The 6824-nt window shown below is 32.3% G+C and overlaps 1 pseudogene; it reads right to left on the reverse strand.

Moving 5' to 3' along the window:
• Positions 1-3075: 3075 nt before the first annotated feature.
• LOC109819367 (putative indole-3-pyruvate monooxygenase YUCCA10) lies at positions 3076-4912 on the reverse strand (annotated as a pseudogene).
• Between the last annotated feature and the right edge of the window lie 1912 nt (positions 4913-6824).

Consider the following 6824-nt stretch of genomic DNA (forward strand, 5'->3'; position numbering starts at 1 on the left):
TTCTTCATAATGAGGAGTTGATCTTCTTTTGTAGTTGGGATTAAATGTAATCATCAAACTCTTATGTATTCCTTTTGATCCATATATATATAATGATCTGTTATTTAGTATTAGTAATTTTGATTCTATTCTTAATGTTGAGATAAATTGATCACTTATTTTTTATCTTTGATTTGGATTTCGATTGGAAAACACTTTCTAAATCTAGTTTCGAATCAAATCACCTAATAGTTTCAAAGGCTAGGAATAGATTTGGAACTATTTGTTGAAACAATTCTTACTCATCATATAAGGTCTCCGACTTAATAAAGTGAGGAATCATTTATTAAGTTTGACTCCTTAGAATTTCAAAATTCAAGGAATTGATTTAGAATGAACTTAGTGAATTCAATGATATCGGATAATAGAAGTTAAACATGAAGGAATCATAGGAATGCATAAGAGTGAGATAGAAACTTAATCCCAACGACTTTACATATTGACATTTCTCTATTTTAGAAATTTTAAGTGTTTCTTAGTGTTTGAACCATCTTTGTTAATGAAAATTTCATGAATTAATTTATTGCAACTTTTACCTTAACAAGTATTAACAATAATCCGTTAAATCACAATTATCTTTCAAGTCCTTGAGGTTTGACAACCCTTACTTCCTTATATTATAGAGACTTGGTACGCTTGTCTCAAAATCTTAACAAGAACCCTGTCTCAGGTGTGAGTTATCTATGGGGTAGTGATAAGTGTATAATTAGTATGATGAAATATCAATTTGAGATACTTATCTAGCATAATTTTTGTATATACGTGATATAATTTTGGAAAATACACATGGAATCAAAGAAGGGCTCTTAAATTAAGTTATTACAAGGAGTGATGAGTCTTTTAATCAGATTTTTCTCTTATTTTGTAGCTTTTAAGGGCTGAGCACTTTCAAGCCAGAGAGCTTAGCAAGTGCAGCAGAGGAGAGGCGCTTAGCCGTCTCCAAGCACTGAGCAGTTTTGGCCTTGGAAGAATGAGTACTCTCTACCTCATAGGTGCTCAGCGGTTTTGAAGCGCTCAGCCCTTTTGGATTGCTTAAGAATGAAGGACTCTTTCAGGCGCTCAACGGATAAAAAGGGCTCAGCCCTTTGGATTACTTCATCTTCAATCTGCTCAGCCGTTTCCAAGCGCTGGGCGGTTCCTTCTCTTTCCTGCCTACTTTGTTTTTATTCCAGCAACTATAAAAGGGCAGAGGAGAGAGAAATTGAGTGACAGATGTTACACGAAGAGAAGAACAGAGACGGAGAAAGAAAACAGAGCACCTTGGAGCTCGTGGGAACGCATTTCTTGGGCTGATCTTTTTCTTCTACCTTTCCTCTTATTATTTTGTGCTTTCTTCTTCTATGGAGAGCTAAAGCTCTAGGGTTGGGATTAATGTAATCATCAAACTCCTTTGTATTCCTTTTTGATTCATATACATATTACATCTATTACTTAATGTCAGTGATTTGTATTCTATTCTTAATGCTTTGATAAACTGATCATTTATCTTTGATCTTGGATTTAGAATTTGGTTGGAAAGCATTTTCTAAATCTAGATTTGAAACAAATCACCTATTAGTTTTGAAAGCCAGGGATGGTTTTGAAATTAATAGTTGCAACAAGTTCTGATTCTTAATGCAAGACATTTAACTAAATGAAGTGAGGAATCATTCATTGAGTTAAATATCTTAGAATTTCTTATGCCAAGGCATTGGGTCTGGACGAATATAGAGAACTCAATGGCAATGAGTAATGGAATCATTTGCAAGAATCAATAGGAATACATAGAAGGGAGATTGATGAAATTTAATCCCAACTGTTCATCATATCTGTTTTCTTAAATTTAATCTGATTTTGGTTACTTAAGTTAAATCACTGCTCATATTAAATATTTGACATGTGTGAATACTCAAACTTTGAAATTACACGTAACAATTAGTATAATAGAAATCAAGATCTACTTCACAAGTCCTTAAGGATCAACAACCTTTTACTATATTACAGAAAATTAGGTGCGCTTGCTCAGAAAACCAACAGGTAGCAGGATTAACCTTCAATCCCGTTGTTTGTATTTGAATGCATATAGGATTAAACCCAAAATTAATTGTGTATGTACTATGAATCTATCATTCCCTTGCCTCTTAATTATGTTGTTATGATGTAATTATGTTTATGATTTGTGATATTGTCTCTATTTGTAAATCTTCATTGTTTGTGAATTCCCAATTTGTAATTTTGTTTCTCATCCATAGAATTGCCTATGAGTGTGAATCGATACGTGTATGTGGGTTTTCGGGAGAATCCTAATAATTAAAATACAAATCAAATTATTGGAGGAACAATTATGATTAGGTAACCCTTTTTCTAAAAATGAGTTTGTGAGAATTGTAGAACTTGATGTGAGTATAATTAATGAATTATGCAAAAGTTTCATTTATGATACCATGGCGGACGCCACTCGGGGGCCACTAAGCATGGGGTGTGACAAAAGAGCTTGGATCTTTGTGGCAATCGCACCAGGCGTGGGGAGGTACGCGTCAAGCATGAGAGTCAAAAAGTGCTCTCGGTGGTGTTAACATCGAGCATGATAGTTCTCATGTCAAGTGAGATCTCCATGAGACTCCCTGTCGTTAACTTGTTGGGCGGGGACAAACCACACAGGACATAATTCTTCTAAAGGCTTTTGACCTCGACTATGTCAAGCATAGGATAACCTATGTCGGCCCTACCCCATGCCTGAAACTACAATGTTTACACTTGTTTAGGAAATGTGAATAACTTTGATAGAAAAAATATTATGACCTAATTGAGTATGATAAGTCTATTAGATGTATTTGAGAATATTATAATGGAAGAGAAATTCAAGAGATGTGTTCTTTAGGACTTTTAAGCATGTTGAAAGAAAATTTTGAAACATCTTTATTGAGCTTCACTATTATATGATATATTTACTAATCATGGGTCCTTTATTTTTCATGTAAGTACTACAATACATGAAATTAAACTAAACTCAACAAAAAAATTGCAATCCCATTTATTGAAAGTTAAGTGACAATGACTCATAAAAGATACTTTCTAATGTAAGTTAAGAGTTCGATTGATGTCGTTAACAATAGTCTCAATATCCATTTTGACTTTTTAACAATCCTGCGTAGTACAATTCATATTCACCCTTCCAATGGTACGAAAATTCATTTTTCAGCATCTCCTCATCATTTAAAATATATTTGTAATCTTACAATAAACATTAATCAATTTAATCAATTCAAACACACTTAATATTACTATTGTCATTTGTTTGAAGAAATGGCCATATATTCCACGTTTTGGCAACTTAGATAAGGAGTAGAATATTAAAATTTGAGAGATTTGAAAACAATAAAACTTTTGCTCAAAAACTACTAATTAATAACTACAAGTTATATATATATCATACCTTAAGTCATGTATTGACCTGGCTTTTATACCCAGTAACAAACACAATTGCATCAAACTTCTTTTCTTCATTATTTTCAAAGGTGGCCTTGTTTTCCTCATTGTTTTCCTCGATTCTTGCTATAGAAGAAGAAATTACCTATTCAGAGTACAAATTAATGAGAAGAAAAATCTAGAAATAATCCCCATAATTAAAAAAAGTGACATAATGTAAAACTTTCTTAAAATAATATAAAGTTCAATAAGTTTATACTTTATCATGAGAAAATTTTGTTTTCGCTTATTCATAGCATTTTCAAGAATATTTTATTTTCAAAAATGTAAATATATATATATATATATATATATATATATATATATATATTCTCTTTTATTATATAAATGTAACGATTGCATGAATTAATGGTTATAACTTATAAGTACCTTAAGTGTTCCGTTCTTAATCTCTGCAATAGTTCCGACATCAATAACTGGAGACCTTCCGGTAACATCCTTAAGATAGAACGGTCCTTTTTTGGGATGATAAATTCCGTAATTAGATAGATCGCCATATTCTGTATTTGCCAAAAAAGGTAAAGATAGTGTCCACAATATTCACGGTAAATGCTTCAACAAACGATACCTGGATGGATCAATTTTTTGGTGAGGACATGAACCTACCAATTAAATTAATTACAAACATTTTTCATTTTATTCTAAAGGTAATTATTTAATCTATATATGGTATTTATAAAAAAAATTTAAGAAAATTACCGGGTTTCGAATAACAATAGAAGTTTTTGTACCAGAATCTTGGAGATCATAAGCAATCTCCATGCCAGAGTTTCCGCAACCAACTACCAAAACTTCTTTAGATTCATATTTTGAACCCGATTTGTAGTATTTGGAGTGCATTATCTCTCCTTCAAAGCTTCCTAGTCCTGGCACATTAGGAATATAGCCTTCACTGTAGAGAGGGTTCTTGAGTGTTCTTTGCTTCTATCCTCTACTTGATCATACTCTGCAGACTCAACAAAACGAGAGTAGAGAGGGTTTATGCTGAAAAGTGCAATGTATCATGTCTATGTATTGAAGAAAATTTGCTTTGCATAGGAATAATGTTGGGGCTGAGGGTGGGTGAGGCATGAGAGGCAAAGCTAGCCAAACGAAAGTTTACTCTATCATAAGTATTTTTTCTCCAAAGAGAGGCACTACAATTCTCTTAATTTCTCAAGTGTTACGTGAGAGATACACTTTTGTGATAAGCATGCTGAAATTGCAAGCCCACCAGGACCTCCCCTATAATTACCACTTTTGCCAATTCCTCCATTTTCTTGATCTATTTACTCACGATATTTCAAGCACCAGCACTGGCTTATTTCCAGACCAATAAATTTGGCTTGCGAACTTCATGTTATATATGTGTCGATGGTCGTTTACGTGCATGCAAGTGATGCAATGGTTTATGAACCAATGCCATTTTTCTTTTCTTCTTGTTCGTGCTTCATTATCTTAGAAAAAATACCATATATATGCGGACATATACGCATAGTTAATTTTAGGGATTGGTAAAATCAATGAATAACATGGTAACTATTAGCATTTGTACTTTAATTAGAGGTCAATGCATATAATTGAATTAATCTTCTTTTATATATTAACGCTTTACATGACCTTTTCTTTTTTGTAATTATTGAAGATTCATTTTATTCATCTTATATATTGATTATTTTTTTTTCAAAGTGACTTATTTTGCCTACATCAATACATCACCCCTCGATTGAATGAATCTTAGATTTTATCATTAATTTGTACACTACAACAAAAAATATCATTAACGACTATTATTTAGTGACAATAAGACAATTGCCTCTATATCATTTTTAATTAAAGTTTTTAGTGGCCAATAAAAATTAGTCGGTAAAAAACTTTATTTATAGTGACAATTTTTAAAAATTACCATTAATATTAATTTTTATTTTACATAAGACAAAGCTTATGGCCTCAACAACAAGCTAATGGGAGGATGTATCTACCCCCTACTTATTTTACAATGTCATTGGAGGAAAAGAAGTTGTTCTTTGAAGTACTTCAAAATGCTAAGTTTCCACATGGTTATGCATCTAACATCTCACGTTGCATTCGTAAACGAAACATTTCAGGGTTGAAAACTCATGATTGCCATGTGCTAATGCAAGAACTTCTTCCTCTAGCTTTGCGAGGAACAATAGATCAAAAGGTGAGTTCTGTTTTGATTGAACTGTGCACATTTTTTCGGGTGCTTTGCAGTAAAGTACTCAAAGTTGAAGATTTAAACTTACTTGAAGAAAAAATTGCATTAACACTATGTAATATGGAGAAACTCTTCCTCCCATCTTTTTTTACAATTATGGTACATTTGGTTATTCACTTGGCAACTGAAGCGAAAATCGCAGGGCCGGTACATTATTGATGGATGTACCCAATTGAAAGGTAGGAAGAATCACATCAAGTATTATTTTATAAAAAGTTTTAAATTGTAGGCTACTAACATTATTTTATGCCATAGGTACTTGTGTACTTTAAAATCATATGTTCGTAATCGTGCATGTCCAGAAGGTTCAATAGCAGAAGCATATCTTGCAAATGAGTGTTTGACATTTTGCTCTCGATATTTGGAAGGTGGATATTCAAGGTATTATTGGTCAAGAAAGAGTAAAAATGAGATTGAACATCAAGGTGATAAAGTAGAAAGTTGTCTTTTCCCTACCATTGGGCAACCATATGGTAAAGTAGAAGTATTTTTGTTGGATGATAAAACATGGTTGCAAGCGCATCGATATGTGCTCTTCAATTGTGAATCCAATATTGTTGAAAATTACAAAAAGTGAGTAGTATATATTTATCTTTGTTATATATATCTTTGTTTGATAACAATATTGATATAAGTTACTTGTGTAGTGACCACATAAATGAGATCAAAAGATCAAATCATAAGCGCCGCCTTACACAACATCAAGTTGATCATATCCATTTTAATTCATTTCATGATTGGTTCAAGGAGAAAGTAAGTAGTAATATTTAATTATTTATTAATGTAGATTAATTAATACGGATATTTATGTTTGTGTGTGTGTGTATATATATAAATACTACTTAATGGTTAGGTTAAGGAGTTGGAGCTTGTATTTGATGTCCAAAATGATCTATAAGCCCTTGCACAAGGTCCAAGTTACATTGCAAGAAGATTCAAAGCATTTGATATAAATAATGGGTATCGATTTCGAACAAAACAATATGAAGAGGGCATGAAGACCCAAAATAGTGGTGTCATGGTTGTTTCAAAGACACAGAGTTATGCAAGTACAAGTGATAATGCTCCGAAGTCCACATATATCACTTATTATGGTAGA

This window comes from Cajanus cajan, chromosome 6, assembly GCF_000230855.2.
Source record: "Cajanus cajan strain Asha chromosome 6, NIPB_CcT2T_4, whole genome shotgun sequence".
NCBI classification, from domain to species: Eukaryota; Viridiplantae; Streptophyta; class Magnoliopsida; order Fabales; family Fabaceae; genus Cajanus; species Cajanus cajan.